Here is a 22,341-nt window from a genome sequence, read left to right on the forward strand (position 1 = left end):
TTTTATACTAATTGGGCATCCCTCTATATAAAAAGAATCAATCTAGCCTGAGCCAAATTATATTGATCATGTAATATGGCACCAAACCTGGTACCCTCATTTTAATGCATTTCAATTGGAGATTCTGAATAAGTAACTAAGATTTTAATCTATGAAAAACATCTTGGCTCACTCACATTTGGCTTGTTTTATACTAAGTGGACATCCCTCTATCTAAAAAGAATCAATCTAGCCTGAGCCAAATTATATTGATCATGTAATATGGCACCAAACCTGGTACCCTAATTTCAATGCATTTCAATTGGAGATTTTGAATAAGTAACCAAGCATTTACTCTATGAAAACCATCTTGGCTCACTCACATTTTACTTGTTTTATACTAATTGGGCATCCCTCTATATAAAAAGAATCAATCTAGCCTGAGCCAAATAATATTGATCATGTAATATGGCACCAAACCTGGTACCCTAATTCCAATGCATTTCAAAGGGCAATTCTGAATAAGTAACCAAGTTTTTAATCTATGAAAAACATCTTGGCTTACTCACATTTGGCTTGTTTTATGCTAATTGGACATCCCTCTATCTAAAAAGAATCAATCTAGCCTGAGCCAAATGATATTGATCATGTAATATGGCACCAAACCTGGTACCCTCATTTCAATGCATTTCAATGGGAGATTTTGAATAAGTAACCAAGCTTTTAATCTATGAAAACCATCTTGGCTCACTCACATTTTACTTGTTTTATACTAATTGGGCATCCATCTATATAAAAAGAATTAATCTAGCCTGAGCCAAATTATATTGATCACGTAATATGGCACTAAACCTGGTAACCTCATTTCAATGCATTTCAGTGGGAGATTTTGAATAAGTAACCAAGCTTTTAATCTATGAAAAACACCTTGGATCACTCACATTTCGCTTGTTTTATGGTAATTGGATATCCCTCTATCTAAAAAGAATCAATCTAGCCTGAGCCAAATGATATTGATCATGTAATATGGCACCAAACCTGGTACCCTCATTTCAATGTATTTCAATGGGAGATTTTGAATCAGTAACCAAGCATTTACTCTATGAAAACCATCTTGGCTCACTCACATTTGGCTTGTTTTATGCTAATTGGACATCCCTCTATATAAAAAGATTGAATCTAGCCTGAGCCAAATGATATTGATCATGTAATATGGCACCAAACCTGGTACCCTATTTCCAATGCATTTCAATAGGCAATTCTGAATAAGTAACCAAGCTTTTAATCTATGAAAACCATCTTGTCTCACTCACATTTGGCTTGTTTTGTACTAATTGGGCATCCCTCTATATAAAAAGAATCCATCTAGCCTGAGACAAATGATATTGATCATGTAATATGGCACCAAACCTGGTACCCTTATTTCAATGCATTTCAATGGGAGATTTTGAATAAGTAACCAAGCTTTTAATCTATGAAAACTATCTTGACTCACTCACATTTGGATTGTTTTATGCATCCCTCTATATAAAAAAAATTCAATGTAGCCTGAGCCAAATGATATTGATCATATAATATTGCATCAAAGCTGGCACCCTAGCATCCATGTATTTCAATGGGAAATTGTGAATAAGTAACCAAGCATTTGCTCTATTAAAACCATCTTGGCTCACTCACATTTGGCTTTTTTATGCTAATTGGACATCTCTCTATCTAAAAAGAATCAATCTAGCCTGAGCCAAATGATATTGATCACGTAATATGGCACCAAACCTGGTACTCTCATTTCAATGCATTTCAATGGGAGATTTTGAATAAGTAACCAAGCTTTTAATCTATGAAACGCATCTTTGCTCACTCACATGTGGCTTGTTTTATACTAATTGGGCATCCCACTATCTAAAAAGAATCAATCTAGCCTGAGCCAAATGATATTGATCATGTAATATGGCACCAAACCTGATACCCTCATTTCAATGGGAGATTTTGAATAAGTAACCAAGCTTTTAATCTATGAAAACCATCTTGGCTCCCTCACATTTGGCTTGTTTCATACTAATTGGGCATCCCTCTATCTAAAAAGAATCTATCTAGCCTGAGCCAAATTATACTGATCATGTTATATGGCACCAAACCTGGTACCCTAATTTCAATGCTTTTCAATGGGAGATTTTGAATAAGTAACCAAGCTTTTAATCTATGAAAACCATCTTGGCTCACTCACATTTGGCTTGTTTTATACTAATTGGGCATCCCTCTATATAAAAAGAATCAATCTAGCCTGAGCCAAATTATATTGATCATGTAATATGGCACCAAACCTGGTACCCTCATTTCAATGCATTTCAATAGGATATTTTGAATAAGTAACCAAGCATTTACTCTATGAAAACCATCTTGGCTCACTCACTTTTTACTTGTTTTATACTAATTGGGCATCCCTCTATAGAAAAAGAATCAATCCAGCCTGAGCCAAATTATATTGATCATGTAATATGGCACCAAACCTGGTACCCTCATTTCAATGGGAGATTTTGAATAAGTAACCAAGCTTTTAATCTATGAAAACCATCTTGGCTCACTCACATTTGGATTGTTTTATGCTAATTTGGCATCCCTCTATATAAAAAAATTCAATGTAGCCTGAGCCAAATGATATTGGTCATATAATATGGCATCAAAGCTGGCACCTTAGCATCCATGTATTTCAATGGGAAATTGTCAATAAGTAACCAAGCTTTTGCTCTATTAAAACCATATTGGCTCACTCACATTTGGCTTATTTAATACTAATTGGGCATCCCTCTATCTAAAAATAATCAATCTAGCCTGAGCCAAATGATATTGATCATGTAATATGGCACCAAACCTGGTACCCTAATTTCAATGCATTTCAATGGGAGATTTTGAATAAGTAACCAAGCATTTACTCTATGAAAACCATCTTGGCTCACTCACATTTTACTTGTTTTATACTAATTGGGCATCCCTCTATATAAAAAGAATCAATCTAGCCTGAGACAAATGATATTGATCATGTAATATGGCACCAAACCTGGTACCCTTATTTCAATGCATTTCAATGGGAGATTTTGAATAAGTAACCAAGCTTTTAATCTATGAAAACTATCTTGACTCACTCACATTTGGATTGTTTTATGCATCCCTCTATATAAAAAAAATTCAATGTAGCCTGAGCCAAATGATATTGATCATATAATATTGCATCAAAGCTGGCACCCTAGCATCCATGTATTTCAATGGGAAATTGTGAATAAGTAACCAAGCATTTGTTCTATTAAAACCATCTTGGCTCACTCACATTTGGCTTTTTTATGCTAATTGGACATCTCTCTATCTAAAAAGAATCAATCTAGCCTGAGCCAAATGATATTGATCATATAATATTGCATCAAAGCTGGCACCCTAGCATCCATGTATTTCAATGGGAAATTGTGAATAAGTAACCAAGCATTTGCTCTATTAAAACCATCTTGGCTCACTCACATTTGGCTTTTTTATGCTAATTGGACATCTCTCTATCTAAAAAGAATCAATCTAGCCTGAGCCAAATGATATTGATCACGTAATATGGCACCAAACCTGGTACTCTCATTTCAATGCATTTCAATGGGAGATTTTGAATAAGTAACCAAGCTTTTAATCTATGAAACGCATCTTTGCTCACTCACATGTGGCTTGTTTTATACTAATTGGGCATCCCACTATCTAAAAAGAATCAATCTAGCCTGAGCCAAATGATATTGATCATGTAATATGGCACCAAACCTGATACCCTCATTTCAATGGGAGATTTTGAATAAGTAACCAAGCTTTTAATCTATGAAAACCATCTTGGCTCCCTCACATTTGGCTTGTTTCATACTAATTGGGCATCCCTCTATCTAAAAAGAATCAATCTAGCCTGAGCCAAATTATACTGATCATGTTATATGGCACCAAACCTGGTACCCTAATTTCAATGCATTTCAATGGGAGATTTTGAATCAGTAACCAAGCATTTACTCTACGAAAACCACCTTGGCTCACTCACATTTGGCTTGTTTTATGCTAATTGGGCATCCCTCTATATAAAAAGAATCAATCTAGCCTGAGCCAAATGATATTGATCATGTAATATGGCACCAAACCTAGTACCCTCATTTCAATGCTTTTCAATGGGAGATTTTGAATAAGTAACCAAGCTTTTAATCTATGAAAACCATCTTGGCTCACTCACATTTGGCTTGTTTTATACTAATTGGGCATCCCTCTATATAAAAAGAATCAATCTAGCCTGAGCCAAATTATATTGATCATGTAATATGGCACCAAACCTGGTACCCTCATTTCAATGCATTTCAATAGGATATTTTGAATAAGTAACCAAGCATTTACTCTATGAAAACCATCTTGGCTCACTCACTTTTTACTTGTTTTATACTAATTGGGCATCCCTCTATAGAAAAAGAATCAATCCAGCCTGAGCCAAATTATATTGATCATGTAATATGGCACCAAACCTGGTACCCTCATTTCAAGGGGAGATTTTGAATAAGTAACCAAGCTTTTAATCTATGAAACCCATCTTTGCTCACTCACATGTGGCTTGTTTTATGCTAATTTGGCATCCCTCTATATAAAAAAAATCTATGTAGCCTGAGCCAAATGATATTGAACATATAATATGGCATCAAAGCTGGCACCCTAGCATCCATGCATTTCAATGGGAAATTGTGAATAAGTAACCAAGCATTTCCTCTATTAAAACCATCTTGGCTCACTCACATTTTACTTGTTTTATACTAATTGGGCATCCCTCTATATAAAAAGAATCAATCTAGCCTGAGCCAATTTATATTGATCATGTAATATGGCACCAAACCTGGTACCCTCATTTTAATGCATTTCAATGGGAGATTCTAAATAAGTAACTAAGATTTTAATCTATGAAAAACATCTTGGCTCACTCACATTTGGCTTGTTTTATACTAATTGGACATCTCTCTATCTAAAAAGAATCAATCTAGCCTGAGCCAAATGATATTGATCATGTAATATGGCACCAAACCTGGTACCCTCATTTCAATGCATTTCAATAGGATATTTTGAATAAGTAACCAAGCATTTACTCTATGAAAACCATCTTGGCTCACTCACTTTTTACTTGTTTTATACTAATTGGGCATCCCTCTATAGAAAAAGAATCAATCCAGCCTGAGCCAAATTATATTGATCATGTAATATGGCACCAAACCTGGTACCCTCATTTCAAGGGGAGATTTTGAATAAGTAACCAAGCTTTTAATCTATGAAAACCATCTTGGCTCACTCACATTTGGATTGTTTTATGCTAATTTGGCATCCCTCTATATAAAAAAATTCAATGTAGCCTGAGCCAAATAATATTGGTCATATAATATTGCATCAAAGCTGGCACCCTAGCATCCATGTATTTCAATGGGAAATTGTGAATAAGTAACCAAGCTTTTGCTCTATTAAAACCATATTGGCTCACTCACATTTGGCTTATTTAATACTAATTGGGCATCCCTCTATCTAAAAATAATCAATCTAGCCTGAGCCAAATGATATTGATCATGTAATATGGCACCAAACCTGGTACCCTAATTTCAATGCATTTCAATGGGAGATTTTGAATAAGTAACCAAGCATTTACTCTATGAAAACCATCTTGGCTCACTCACATTTTACTTGTTTTATACTAATTGGGCATCCCTCTATATAAAAAGAATCAATCTAGCCTGAGACAAATGATATTGATCATGTAATATGGCACCAATCCTGGTACCCTAATTCCAATGCATTTCAATGGGCAATTCTGAATAAGTAACTAAGCTTTTAATCTATGAAAACCATCTTGGCTCACTCACAATTGGCTTTTTTAATGCTAATTGGACATCCCTCTATCTAAAAAGAATCAATCTAGCCTGAGCCAAATGATATTGATCCTGTAATATGGCACCAAACCTGGTACCCTAATTTCAATGCATTTCAATGGGAGATTTTGAATAAGTAACCAAGCTTTTAATCTATGAAACCCATCTTTGCTCACTCACATGTGGCTTGTTTTATGCTAATTTGGCATCCCTCTATATAAAAAAAATCTATGTAGCCTGAGCCAAATGATATTGAACATATAATATGGCATCAAAGCTGGCACCCTAGCATCCATGCATTTCAATGGGAAATTGTGAATAAGTAACCAAGCATTTCCTCTATTAAAACCATCTTGGCTCACTCACATTTTACTTGTTTTATACTAATTGGGCATCCCTCTATATAAAAAGAATCAATCTAGCCTGAGCCAATTTATATTGATCATGTAATATGGCACCAAACCTGGTACCCTCATTTTAATGCATTTCAATGGGAGATTCTAAATAAGTAACTAAGATTTTAACCTATGAAAAACATCTTGGCTCACTCACATTTGGCTTGTTTTATACTAATTGGACATCTCTCTATCTAAAAAGAATCAATCTAGCCTGAGCCAAATGATATTGTTCATGTAATATGGCACCAAACCTGGTATCCTAATTTCAATGCATTTCAATTGGAGATTTTGAATAAGTAACCAAGCTTTTAATCTATGAAAACCATATTGGCTCACTCAGATTTGGCTTGTTTTATACTAATTGGGCATTCCTCTATATAAAAAGATTGAATCTAGCCTGAGCCAAATGATATTGATCATGTAATATGGCACCAAACCTGGTACCCTAATTCCAATGCATTTCAATAGGCAATTCTGAATAAGTAACCAAGCTTTTAATCTATGAAAACCATCTTGGCTCACTCACATTTGGCTTGTTTTATACTAATTGGGCATCCCTATATCAAAAAAGAATCAATCTAGCCTGAGCCAAATGATATTGATTATGTAATATGGCACCAAACCTGGTACCCTAATTTCAATGCATTTCAATGGGAGATTTTGAATAAGTAACCAAGCATTTACTCTATGAAAACCATCTTGGCTCACTCACATTTTACTTGTTTTATACTAATTGGGCATCCCTCTATATAAAAAGAATCAATCTAGCCTGAGCCAAATGGCATTGATCATGTAATATGGCACGAAACCTGGTACCCTAATTTCAATGCATTTCAAAGGGAGATTTTGAATAAGTAACCAAGCATTTACTCTATGAAAACCATCTTGGCTCACTCACATTTTAATTATTTTATACTAATTGGGCACCCCTCTATATAAAAAGAATTAATCTAGCCTGAGCCAAATGATATTGATCATATAATATGGCATCAAAGCTGGCACCCTAGCATCCATGCATTTCAATGGGAAATTGTGAATAAGTAACCAAGCTTTTACTTTATGAAAACCATCTTGGCTTACTCATATTTGGTTTGTTTTATGCTAATTGGGTATCCCTCTTTATAAAAAAATTAAATCTAGCCTGAGCCAAATTATATTGATCATATAATATGACATCAAACCTGGCACCCTAGCATCCATGCATTTCAATGGGAGATTCTGAATAAGTAACCAAGCTTTTAATCTATGAAAACCATCTTGTCTCACTCACATTTGGCTTGTTTTATGCTAATTGGGAATCCCTTTATTTAAAAAGAATCAATCTAGCCTGAGCCAAATGATATTGATTATGTAATATGGCACCTATCCTGGTACCCTAATTTCAATGCATTTCAATGGGAGATTTTGAATAAGTAACCAAGCTTTTAATCTATGAAAACCATCTTGGCTCACTCACATTTGGCTTGTTTTATGCTAATTGGGCATCCCTCTATCTAAAAAGAATCGATCTAGGCTGAGCCAAATGATATTGATTATATAATATGGCATCAAACCTGGCACCCTAGCATCAATCCATTTCAATGGGCAATTCTGAATAAGTAACCAAACTTTTTCTCTATTAAAACCATCTTGGCTCACTCACTTTTGGTTTGTTTTATATTAATTGGGAATCCCTCTAAAATTCAATCTAGCCTAAACCAAGTGATATGATTAGATAATATGCCACCAAACCTGGTACCATAATTTCCATTCATTACAATGGGAGATTCTGAATAAGTAACCAAACTTTTATTATATTTAAACAATCTTGGCTCACTCACATTTGGCTTGTTTTATGATAATTGGGCATCACTCTATATAAAAAAATTAATTCTAGCCTGAGCCAAATGATATTGACCATATAATATGGCACCAAACCTGGTACCCTAAGTTCCATGCATTTCAATGGGAATTTCTGAATAAGGAACCAAGCATTTCCTTTATTAAAACAATCTTGGCTCCCCCATATTTAGTTTGTTTTCCAATAATTGGAAAAGTATTGCACCCTAGCATCCATGCATTTCAATTGTAAATTCTGAAAAGGGAACCTTCTTGGCCTACTCACTTTCGGCTTGTTTTATACTAATTGGGCATTCCTCTATATAAACAATTTAAATCTAGCCCAAGCCAAATGATACTGATCATAAAATAGGGCATCAAACTTGGAACCCTAGCTTTCCTGCATTTCAATGGAAGATTCTGAATAAGCAAGAAAGCTTTTACTCTCTTAAAACCATATAGGCTCACTTATATTTGGCATGTTTTATACTAAATACACACAGAGAGAAGCACACTCACAGGAACGAACAACCTGGCTCAATACCATTGTTAGCTTATTCTATGGCGATTTACCACCTGGGTGCAGCTCCTTTTTAGCCCAGTAATGCTTTTCACAGAGTAGAACTGTAGTATATCAGTCTGATTCCGCCTATTACGGTCAGTCCTGTGCCGAAATACGAGGCCATTCCTCTCGGAACAAGGAACACAGCAACTCCAGACGATCGTTTCAGCCTTCATTGGGCATAGTTCAATCTAGCTTGAGCCAAATGATATTGATCATAAGATATGGCACTAAACTTGGGGACCTAGCATCAATACATTTCAGTAGGATATTCTGAATAAGTAACCAAGCTTTAACTCTATTAAAACAATATTGGCTCACTCTCATTTGGCTTGTTTTATACTAACTGAGCATTTCCTCTATGAAAACCATCTTAGCTCACCAAGATTTGGCTTCTTTTATACTAATTGGGCGTCCCTCTATATAAAAAAGTTGAATCTAGCTTGAGACAAATGCTATTGATGATAAAATATGACACCAAATCTAGCACCCTAACTTCAATGCATTTCAAAGGAAAATTCTGAATAAGGAACTGAGCATTTCCTGTATGAAAACCATCTGGGCTCACCAAGATTTGGCTTCTTTTATACTAATTGAGCATCCATCTATAGGAAAAAGTTAAATGTAGCCTAAATTATATTGTTCAGTAAATATGGCACGAATCCTGTCACCCGAACTTCCATGGGTTTCAATGGGAAGTTCTGAATAAGGAACCAAGCTTTTCCTCTATTAAAATTATCTTGGCTTTTAAGTTTTACTTTCGTTTTTGAAAGTGTTGCACAGCTCCTATTAATTGCTTTACTTGTAATAACATCTATGTTTATTCCCTCCATTCCGGCTGAGACTTGAACCTGAGGAGAGAGTTCCTCTGTTAACTGTCTGGGTCTAGGAGGTGGTGAGTGCCCCAGCCATGAGGAACATAAAAAAAAAAAACATTTTTATTTGTGTCCTTCTGTGGGTATAACGTGAGCTATGGAGGACTCTGACATGTTAGAAGGTACTCCTCCTATACTAAATCATACCTGTTTATATTGTGAGGAGGCCATGGTTTTTCCACCCACTCAATTATGTTCCACATGCCTTAACACCGTTATAAAGTTTAAGGATGGAGACAAGCCTACTAAGGCTCTTAGTCCCTCTGAGCCATCTTCCTCTCAGGACTCGGCATCCCGTGAGATTTCTACCCTTGCTACATTATCCACTACACATACAGTTCCCTGTAGCACATCTAATCCTCCATCCAGAGGGGGGCTTCTTCCTGCTGACTTTGTCGCGCAGTTACTAATGGCGGTGCCTGCTGCCCTAAGTGCATTACCTCGCTCTAACAAACGCAAGAGAAAGGTTGAACATAGCTCTCCTATCCAAGAGTCATCAAAATATTTATCGGATTTTGCTATTATGTCCCAGTTATCCGATGATGAGTTAACCTCTGTAGCTTCAGAGGGTGAACTTTCTGGGTCTGAGTCCTTAGCGTTCAAGCCTCCTTCTGCGGAGGAACCGTCCTTTAGATTTAAAATTGAGCACTTGCATTTTTTTTTATTAAAGAAGGTTCTCTCTACGTTAGAGGTTCCAGAGGCCGTGCTGCCTGTAGAACCTATGTTACATAAATTAGACAGCGTTTACAAAGACAGGAAAGTTCCTTTCACTTTTCCTGTGCCGGTTAAAATGGCGTGAATGAGAAAGAATTGGTTCTTACTTTTCCCCCTTGTCTACTTTTAAAAAGTTGTTCCCGGTCCCGGACTCTCAACTGGATTTGTGGGGCTCCATTCCTAAGGTGGATGGTGCTATCTCTATGCTTGCTAAACATACTACTATACCGAGGATATATCGAGGATAGTTCTTTATTCAGAGAGCCGATGGATAGAAAATGGAAACCTTTCTGAGAAAGATGTTTCAACATACAGGTTTATTTGTCTCAACCGGCGGCTGCAGTTACCATAGCGGCTACCTACTGGTGCAACTCCTTGTCAGAACTCATTGAGGTGGAGTCTCCCCTCGAGGATATTCAAGACACAATTATAACTCTGAGAATTGCTAATTCCTTTATCTGTAATGCGAAAATGCAAATTATTTGCCTAAATGCAAAGGCCTCTGTCTTTGCGGTCCTAGCTTGCCGGGCTCTCTGGTTGAAGTCTTGGTCTGCAGATATGACATCTAAGTCAAGACTCCTTTCTCTTCCCTTCAAGGGTAATATTTTTTTGGTCCAGGCCTGGACTCCATTATTTCTACTGTTTCCGGAGGCAAGGGTGCCTTCCTATCGCAAGATAAGAAGAACAAGTCTAAGGGACAACAATATTCTAATTTTGTTCCTTTTGTTCTGACAAATCCCAGCGACAACAATCCTCCTCCAAGCCGAGCAACCCAGGAGTACTTGGAAGCTGGCTCAGTCCTGGAATAAATCCAAGCAGAATAAGAAGCCCGCCGAAAACAAATAGTCATGAATGGCGGCCCTCGATCCAAGATCGGATCGTGACCGGGCAGACTGTCTCTTTTTTCAGATTCCGGGTCATGCAGGATCCTTGGGTCTTGGAGGTCGTATCTCTGGGATACAAGATAGGTTTCTAATCTCATCCGCCCAAGGGCAGATTCCTAACTCTCAAAACTGTCTACCAGACCAGAAAAGAGGCATGCTTTTCTAGGGTGAGTTCGGGATCTATACTCCTTAGGAGTTATTGTCCCATGCGTATCAAAGAAAGAGGCTTGGGGTTTTATTCAAACCTTTTTGTGGTCCCAAAGAAGGAGAGAACTTTCCGCTAAATTCTGTACCTAAAGTGCTTGAACACGTTTCTCAGTGTTCCTTCTTTCAAGATGGAGACGGTACGGTCCATTCTTTTTCTAGTTCAGGAAGGACAGTTTATGACCACCATAGATCTGAAGGATGCATACCTTCATGTTCCAATACACAGGGAACATTTTCAGTTTCTGAAGTTTGCTTTCCTGGATCAGCACTTCCAGTTCATTGCACTTCCGTTTGGTCTAGCTACTGCTCCAAGAATCTTTACAAAGGTTCTGGGGGCACTTCTAGCCGTTGCCAGAACCCAAGGAATCACAGTAGCACCGTACTTGGATGATATTCTGGTGCAGGCACCATCCTTTCATCTTTCGGAAGAACATTCAGAGTCTATTCTCATTCTTCTTCGATCACATGAATGCAAGATAAACTTGGAAAATAGTTCTCCTATCTCAAAAACCAGGGTGGAATTCCTGGGTACTATCATAGACTCCATATCCATGAGGATATTTCTAACAGACCAGAGACGTTGCAAGCTTACTTTGGCTTGTCTTGTCCTCTGTAGCTCCTTGTGTCCCTCTGTGGCTCAATGTATGGAGGCGATTGGTCTTATGGTGTCCTGCATGGACATCATTCCTCTCACCAGAATCCATCTCAGACCTCTACAGCTATGCATGTTGAGACAGTGGAACAGCGATCATTCAGAACTGTCTGAACAGATTGTTAAGACCATCTTGGGAGATTGTGATTATGGACGCAAGCCTATCCGGATGGGGAGATGTTTGGGGTGCCAAGAAGGCACAGGGGCTGTAGACTTGGGAAGAGTCCTCTCTTCCGATCAATATATTGGAACTAGGGGCAATCGTCAACGCCTTGAAGGCTTGGCCCCTTCTGGGTTCATCCCAGTTTTACAGATTCTAATCAGACAACATAACCTCGGTTGCCTACATCAACCTTTAGGGAGGAACGAGAAGTTCCCTGGCGATGAAGGATGTATCTTGTATACTGGAGTGGGCAGAGGCCCACTGCTGTTCGCTGCTTGCAATCCAGATTCCGGGTGTGGACAACTGTGAAGTGGATTTTCTCAACAGGCAATCCTTTCACCCAGGGGAATGGTCTCTCCATCCAGAAGTGTTTGCAGATATGCAGAGAGTGGGGGACGCCAGAGATAGATCTCATGTCCTCCCATCTCAATGCCAAGTTGCCCAGGTACGGGTCTAGGTCAAGGGATCCTCAAGCAGATCTTATAGATGCACTAGCAGTGCCCTGGAGGTTTAAACTCATATATCTCTTTCCTCCTTTACCGCTTCTTCCTCGTGTTTTGGCCCGCATCAAACAGGAGCAGGCATCAGTTATCCTGATTGCTCCTTCGTGGCCACGAAGGACGTGTTTTGTGAATCTGGTGGGGATGTCCTCATATCTGCCATGGAAGTTACCTTGTTGCATGGAACTGCTAATACAGGGTCCATTTGTTCATCTAAATCTAGATTCTCTGAGGCTGACTGTGTGGAGATTGAACACTTAGTCTTAGCCAAGAGGGGTTTCTCTGAGAGTGTTATTGATACTCTACCATAAAGTGTGGAGGACCTACTTAGACTGGTGTGAAGAGCATGTTTTTTTCTGGCACAGGGTTAAGGTTGCCAGAATACTATCTTTTCTCCAGGATGAACTGGAGAAGGGTCTGTCGGCAAGTTCCCTGAGGGGACAGATTTTGGCCCTTTCGGTTTTACTGCACAAGAAACTGTCCAAGCTTCCAGATGTGCAGTCCTTTGTTAGGTCTCTGATTAGGATCAGATCTGTGTTTAGATCTGGGGCTCCACCTTGGAGCCTGAATCTTGTTCTTCGTGTTTTGCAACAGACTCCGTTTGAGCCTATACATTCTGTTGACATTAAATTGTTATCTTGGAAGGTTATCTTTTTGTTGGCTATAGCTTCTGTGCCCAGAGTTTCTGAGATTTCTGCTTTGCAATGTGAGCCCCCATATCTGGTTTTTCATGCAGATAAGGCAGTTTGACACACTAAATTAGGTTTTCTACCTAAGGTTGTGTCAGACCATATCATCAATCAAGAGATTGTTGTGCCTTCCTTGTGTCCTAATTCTTCTTCTTCGAAGGAATGGTTGCTTCTCAATTTGGATATGGTTTGGGCTATGAAGTTTTATCTTCAGGCTACCAAGGAGTTTAAACAATCTTTACCTTTATTTGTTGTCTATTCTGGGAAGTGTAAGGGGCAGTAGGCTACTACTACTTCCCTATCTTTCTGGTTGAGGAGTATCATCCGCTTAGCTTACGAGACAGGGGGACATCAGCCTCCTGAGAGGATAATAGCTCATTCTACCAGAGCAGTGGATTCCTCCTGGGCCTTTAAGAACGAGGCTTCTATGGATCAGATTTGAAAGGCGGCAACCTGGTCCTCCTTACATATATTTTCTAAATTTTATAAGTTTTTGCTTTTGCTGAAGCAGCTTTCGTGAGAAAAGTTTTGCAGGCCGTGGTGCCCTCAGAATAGGGTCCGCCTCTTCTTTTTTTGTTCCCTCCCGTTAATCATTCAGTGTCCTCTAGAGCTTGGGTTTTCCAACAGTAAGAAATGAAGCCGTGGACTCTCCCTATTTTAGGAAGGAAAACATAATTTATGCTTACCAGATAAATTCCTTTCCTTACGAATAGGGAGAGTCCACAGTCCCCACCTGTTTTTTCTTGTCTAAGGGGCGTCTCCCTAATATTTATCTTATTCTTATGGCACCATTTATACCCTGATGTTTCTCCTACATTCCTTGTTCCCTTGGCAGAATGACTGGGGTAATGAGGAAGTGGGTGGGATATTTAAGCCTTTGGCTGGGGTGCCTTTGCCTCCTCCTGGTGGCTGGGGTGTCTTTGCCTCCTCCTGGTGGGTATTTCCCAACAGTAAGGAATGAAGCAGTGGACTCTCCCTATCCGGAAGGAAAGGAATTTATCTGGTAAGCATAAATTATGTTTTTTTATGTATGTAAAGCTCAGTTCCTTATGTATAGTTTCATATTGATATGCATGGATGCTGTGGTTCCATGTTTTGTGTCACATTTTAATTGTTCAGTTCCATATTTAGCATTTCCCTTTGAAATGCATGGATGTTAGGGTGCCAGGTTTGGTGACATTTATTTTATAATTAATATGATTTAGCTCAGACAAGATTCAACTTTTTTCTATAGAAGACAAACCAAATTTGGATAAGCCAAGTTGTTTTTTATAGAGAAAATGCTTGGTTTCTTCTTCAGATCTTCTAATTGAAATGCATGGATACTACAGTACAACGTATGGTGTCAAATTTCATGATCAATATCATTTGGCTCAGTCTAGACTCGACTTTTTCCCATAGTGGGATGCTCAATTAGTATCTGGAGGAGCCAAAAGGGTTTTCATAGAAGGAATGCTCCATTCCTTATTCAGAATTTCCTTTAAAATGCATATATTAGGGTACCTAGCATGGTGCCATATTTTATGATTAATATAATTTGGCTTAGGCTAGATTTAACTTTTTTATATAGAGGAATGTTTAGTATAAAACAAGCCAAATGTGAGTAGGCCAAGAAGGTTCCCTTTTCGGATTTTCCAATTGAAATGCATGGATGCTAGGGTGCCATACTTTTTCGTATAGAGGTATATCCAATTACTGGAAAACAAACTAAATCTGGGGGGAGCCAATATTGTTTTAATAAAGGAAATGCTTGCTTCCTTATTCAGAATTGTTTCCATTGAAATGCATGGATGAAAGGATACCAAGTATGATGCCATATTACATGATCAATATCATTTGGCTCAGGCTAGATTGATTCTTTTTATATAGAGGAATGCCCAATTAGTATAAAACAAGTAAAATGTGAGTGAGCCAAGATGGTTTTCGTAGAGTAAATGATTGTTTACTTATTTAAAATCTCCAATTGAAATGAGGGTACCAGGTTTGGTGCCATATTACATGAATAATATCATTTGGCTCAGGCTAGAATGATTCTTTTTATATAGAGGGATGCCCAATTAGTATATAACAAGCCAAATGTGAGTGAGCCAAGATGGTTTTCATAGATTAAAAGCTTGGTTACTTTTACATTGAAATGCATTGAAATGAGGGTACTAGGTTTGGTGCCATATTACATGATCAATATCATTTGGCTCAGGCTAGATTGATTCTTTTTAGATAGAGAGATGCCCAATTAGCATAAAACAAGCCAAATGTGAGTGAGCCAAGGTGGTTTTCATAGAGTAAATGCTTGGTTACTGATTCAACATCTCCCATTGAAATGCATTGAAATTAGGGTACCAGGTTTGGTGCCATATTACATGATCAATATCATTTGGCTCAGGCTAGATTGATTCTTTTTAGATAGAGGAATGTCCAATTAACATAAAACAAGCCAAATGTGAGTGAGCCAAGGTGGTTTTCATAGAGTAAATGCTTGGTTACTGATTCAAAATCTCCCATTGAAATGCATTGAAATTAGGGTACCAGGTTTGGTGCCATATTACATGATCAATATCATTTGGCTCAGGCTAGATTGATTCTTTTTAGATAGAGGAATGTCCAATTAACATAAAACAAGCCAAATGTGAGTTAGCCAAGATGTTTTTCATAGATTAAAAGCTTAGATACTTATTCAGAATTGCCCTTTGAAATGCATTGGAATAAGGGTACAAGGTTTGGTGCCATATTACATGATCAATATCATTTGGCTCAGGCTAGATTGATTTTTTTTATATAGAGGTATGCCCAATTAGTATAAAACAAGTAAAATGTAAGTGAGCCAAGATAGTTTTAATAGAGGAAATGCTTGGTTACTTAATAAAAATCTCCCATTTAAATGCATTGAAATGAGAGTACCAGGTTTGGTGCCATATTACATGATCAATATCATTTGGCTCAGGCTAGATTGATTCTTTTTATATAGAGGGATGCTCAATTAGTATAAAACAAGTAAAATGTAAGTGAGCCAAGATGGTTTTCATAGAGTAAATGCTTGGTTACTTAATCAAAATCTCCCATTGAAATGCATTGAAATTAGGGTACCAGGTTTGGTGCCATATTATATGATCAATATCATTTGGCTCAGGCTAAATTGATTCTTTTTAGATAGAGGGATGTCCAATTAGCATAAAACAAGCCAAATGTGAGTGAGCCAAGATGTTTTTCATAGATTAAAATCTTAGTTACTTATTCAGAATCTCCCATTGAAATGCATTAAATTGAGGGTACCAGGTTTGGTGCCATATTACATGATCAATATCATTTGGCTTAGGCTAGATTGATTCCTTTTATATAGAGGGATGCCCAATTAGTATAAAACAAGTAAAATGTGAATGAGCCAAGATGGTTTTAATAGAAGACATGCTTGGTTACTTATTCACAATTTCCCATTGAAATGCATGGATGCTAGGGTGCCAGCTTTGATGCCATATTATATGTTCAATATCATTTGTCTCAGGCTACATAGATTTTTTTTTATATAGAGGGTTGCCAAATTAGCATAAAACAAGCCAAATGTAAGTGAGCCAAGATGGTTTTCATAGATTAAAAGCTTGGTTACTTATTCAAAATCTCCCATTGAAATGCATTGAAATTAGGGTATTAGGTTTGGTGCCATATAACATGATAAATATAATTTGGATCAGGCTAGATTGATTCTTTTTATATAGAGGGAAGCGCAATTAGTATAAAACAAGCAAAATGTGAGTGAGCTAAGATGGTTTTCATAGATTAAAAGCTTGGTTACTTATTCAAAATCTCCCATTGAAATGAGGGTACCAGGTTTGGTGCCATATTACATGAACAATATCATTTGGCTCAGGCTAGATTGATTCTTTTTAGATAGAGGGATGTCCAATTAACATAAAACAAGCCAAATGTGAGTGAGCCAAGATGTTTTTCATAGATTAAAATCTTAGTTACTTATTCAGAATTGCCCTTTCAAATGCATTGGAATTAGGGTACCATGTTTGGTGCCATATTACATGATCAATATCATTTGGCTCAGGCTAGATTGATTCTTTTGAGATAGAGAGATGTCAAATTAGCATAAAAAAAAGCCAAATGTGAGTGAGCCAAGATGGTTTTCATAGATTAAAAGCTTAGTTACTGTTAGGTGTTTCCCCAGTGGGGTAAGTGTCAGTGCAGGCCAAAGCCTGGGGCTTAGTGTACCACCTGAGGCATATGTAGATTATCTGATAAGGGCCCCTTAGAATGACTCAGACCACGTAGCAAATATGATCTAAAGCCAATTCTGTTTATTGCACAGTGCAAGCATTTCTTATAACAGCATACAGGGTTAAGGGGATGACACGTTAGGACCGCGTCATCTTACACAGTTATACAGAGCAAAGTACAATGTGAAGCTGGAAAATGAGTTTCTCATAACAAGAATTACATAGTCATAATACGCTAACATCTGCGGAGACAGCAAGGTTTCTGAACCATCTTATTGACATTATCTTATTCTGGGCGAATAGCCAGAGTACATTGCCAAGGCCGAACAGCTAAGGAAACTATCATAACATGCACATAGTTCGCCCTACATAATAACCCATTACAATAAAGTTTAATCATTACAAAATGGATGTTATTCATCACAAAATGGCTGCGGGGAACAAGATGGCTGCAGTCAGGTTCATATTACCCCTAACATACCATCATTTTATTCTAACAGAATAACATAAAAATAGACAAGCATAGAAAATTAGTAAAGCCTTATATTATGGTAACAGAACTCTGTGTGAGAATACTAAAGAGAAAAATATTCCTATGTCGTGATATACTTTTATAGGCTAATTGTCACTGCATATAGGTACAGCCCCTCCAATACCTTCCATCTATCTTCCAGCCTTCCCAAAACTACCGGTCTACCGGCACAAAGACCCAACCAGCCCCCCATCTACCCCAAACAACGCTGCATCTTCTATCTCTCCACCTGCATTGCTAGCACCCCCCAATATGTCCAACAGTTCCTTCTCCACAGTAAAGCATGACATAGCAACAGCACAACTGTCTCTAGGTGGCCTCTGAACACTTTAAGAACAGTCTTTGTCCATTTGAGAGCGCTGCACCTGGACACTTTGCTATAATACAGTTCTCCAACAGTTCATTTGCAGTAGGGGTGCTTATCCACGGTTCTTCCGCAGGGAGATGCTGGAATCTGATGGTTTGTTCATGGGGTAGACGAGGCAACCAGTGGATACCCATGGCAAGCAAACACTCGAGTCACAGGGAGTCTAGGAAGCAAACAGAAACAGTACAGGATGAGTACACACCGCAATACAATCACAATTATGTCCAAATGAAACGTCACTTTCATCCTATGTCATTTAAAATCAAACAAAACATTGTTGATATATAATACAAACTAAATACATTGATATTTCTCAGAGAATAATTTACAACTTCTCTATACACTTCACTATTCAATATGTTGTCCATACAGCACGCTTCCACACGTAGTCACAAAAGAGAAAAACAAAACAAACAAACATTGAAAACCAATTGTTCTTGACTTTCACAAAACAAAACATTAGCTGTCGACACAAATTTCAAACAACCACAAGGAACCTAAAATGCAACACATATTCTGACATTCACTGGAATGCAACACTCTCAGAACATTACAAACAATTAAAAACATCCACTCTGTACAATCACAGCAGATGCCCAAGAAACTTCAGTTGTATATTGTACAAATAAAATTGCGCTTATTTGGGAACAATCAGATAACCATGGCAGTTCTCCTGCCGCATGCACCAAGCAAATCCACTGTTAAAGGGACATACTAGTATAACTGAAAATTTCATTATTCAGATAGGACTTTTAATGTTAACCAACTTTCCTAGATTAAATTGTACAAATCTTTCTCTCTGCGACAAAGCAAAACACAAGAGAGAAACTTTTTTTTTTTTAAAGAAAACCAAAACATGCACAGTGCTATCAGTCTTTCTCAAGGATAGTAAGGCAAGCTCAAAGTTTCATTTTTACTTAAAGGAAAAACACACTGTTTACTGCTTAAAAATATAAAATTCACACTAAAACTTGATAAATGCTAATTAGTTTAGCCACAACAACAAAATTATTGGATTTAACATTGTGTATAATTTGATATTCACCATTCTGCAGCTCTCTAGCCAAATATAATCAATTGCATGTAACACAAAAATAAGCTTTCTTTAAATTATTCCCAATGATCCAGTGGCCTTACTTATAATAAAAATGTATACTGACGTTCATTAAATAGCCTAAGCAAGCATAAGCAGCATAAGAACGCACTCACAGTGGGATGCAGGCTAGTTAAAGGGACATTTTACCCAAACTAAAAAATAATCTTTAATTGAAACTGCTAACACAGTGAAATATACTAGTGTTAGGCTTACAGTAAACCTCATTGTCTTTTATGTAAATATTCCCCTAAATTCTCAGATGTTATATCAGTTTGCCTGTATCCCTTTAAATATTTTCACTCTGTTTTTCTCGTTTTTTTTTTTTTTTGCTAGTCTCACAGATCGCAACAATAAAATTGTAGACAACTTATCACTTCAGTTTGCATTACAGAGAGAATTAAGTTATACTGCCAAAGAAACATCTGCTATCTAAACGGCAGATTTAAAATAAATATATACAAAGAAAAGTCTCTTAAAATATATTTAGCAAACTACTAATACAGTGTAACTGATCCTTTAAATAATAAAATGACTATTTTCTATTGCTCCATCTACACACTGAGCTCTGATTTTACAGACAAATATAAGATAATGAGATATTCTTATTATCTAAAATTCAACCCATTGCAATCAACTGTGTTTTGAAAGCATAAAACCAGCTACTTCATATACATACAAATAAACTTGCAAATGCAATTTCTCCTATATTTTATACTATGCAGCTTGTATAACAAGTCATGGACAATACATTAATAGCAACACCTTGTTACAGTGGACTGTCCCTTTAAGGACTAACCATTCATCACGTAAATTACATATATATATATCCCAACCATAATTTAGGCTGCTTGTATGATTTACCACACAAATTTCACCTCTGTACTGTAGCATGACCTGCAGATTAATTTACTTGCAACAAAAACGGACGCACTTTTAAATAAACTTTCAACTACAGCCTAAAACTATATCTCATTAGGTGCACTAACTCCGTGCACAGACCTTACAAATACAACATACGTTAACCCATTAATCATACCAGAAACAGTTTCATGTTTACCAGAGCGTGACAAAAAATCACACACACCATCGCACTTTCAAAGCCACTTTCTAAGCCGTTACTTCACTTGCTAAAACAATATCATATCTTTACATGCCGAAAAACAATTATCACTTAAAACTAAAACTGCATATGAATACCATATACTTAAAACATGCTGGTGACTTTAAAATACAGGTATATAAAATAACATTACAAGATATCTTCTTAAAACGTCTGATTTCCCAGCAGGGAAACAGAAAGAAACATTTTTACATTTTTTACAGCGATACAGACAAGCTCATTTCATCTTGCATACCAGAGATTCACTCCCCTTTTTCCTTTCTCAGAAAAACATCTAATTCATAGCGTACGACATACATATATATAAAAAAAAACACAAGATTAACCTGTCACCAAGTCCAAAATATATTTTATTCCGAAACCCCGCAAAATGGCCACTTTTGCACGGCTTGGGACAATCATTTTCTAATAATACATTCTGTTTTTGGTTTAAAGCAAATCTGTTACACGCATACCACAGTGAGAACCGACAGACCATCACACATTATGCATCTCAATATACAAAATTTCATTTTTGTTACTGCAAGCAAACAAAAAAATCTTACAAACGGAGCTGCTGTAACAGTTTCTTCTCTTTTTTTTTTTCTGATCTATGTGCGCGCTCAGTGGTGGCCCCCCTTCTTTGCCTGCTACATTTTTAAACACAGAGATTTCTCTATTTACCACACAGCAGTACTCACTGACAGTGTTTTAAAAAATATTTCTGTCTTTTGCAGAAACTATTAACTCTTTTTTTATTTTACCTTATACATGTAATTCTCTCTGTGCATTCTTATCTATAAGCAGATCCCATTTCTCAATACAATAATAGCCACAATAATAACATGCACAGCCACTTAATATTTTCTAAGCACGTATATAGCAGCAACACGAACAAAAACAAAGCAAGCATCAGATATCAACATGAGCTTCAGGTGGGTAACTGTAAGAAATCACTTGTTTATGTGACAATTCTTTACTTATCTTTAGTACTTTAGAAGTAGAACTGTGGTAATATGTTAATTTAACAAACTGGGAAATATGCTTGCTAGTAAGGAAGCATATAATCCTAATCTGTATTTATATTGCCTCAATAAGCTTCCAATATCAAAGAGTAATGAATACAGGAATGCTTTAGAGGCAGAACAAAGGATATATATTTCTCAAGACAGGAGCAGTAACTAGTTAAGGAAAATACCCTGATTAGTACTCATAGCATGTTTAATATGGCACACTGCAGGTGAGGAGTTAATATAACCATTTAGTAATGGTAGTGCTAGTAGCTTGCTGGCAGATTTATACAGTGTAACACATAGAGGAATGCTTAAATATGGAAGTAGTGAGAGTAGCAGACTTAGAACACTACAAGTAAAAGCTTATACGGAACCTGATAACCTCATGTGTCGCTATACTTGTTGCAAGCTGAAGGCACTGTGAGTGCTTGAGATCCGGAAGGCTGTGTCAGAGCAGCTGGAAGTCTGTGCACGCTGTGAAGTTGGAACGCTGCCAGGCCTGAGCAGCGTGTGAGGAGTGAATGGCTTGCAGTGACGTCAGAGGAAGCCAGGTAGGAAGACAACAAGCAGCGCTTTTGCCAAGGTGTGCAAGTGAAGTAGTTTAAATGCAGCCGAGTACTTTCTTTCACCAGGATACAAGCTGGAGTTGTGAGTTAATCACTTCAATAAACCAGCA

The sequence above is a fragment of the Bombina bombina genome, chromosome 6, assembly GCF_027579735.1.
Source record: "Bombina bombina isolate aBomBom1 chromosome 6, aBomBom1.pri, whole genome shotgun sequence".
Taxonomy (NCBI): Eukaryota; Metazoa; Chordata; class Amphibia; order Anura; family Bombinatoridae; genus Bombina; species Bombina bombina.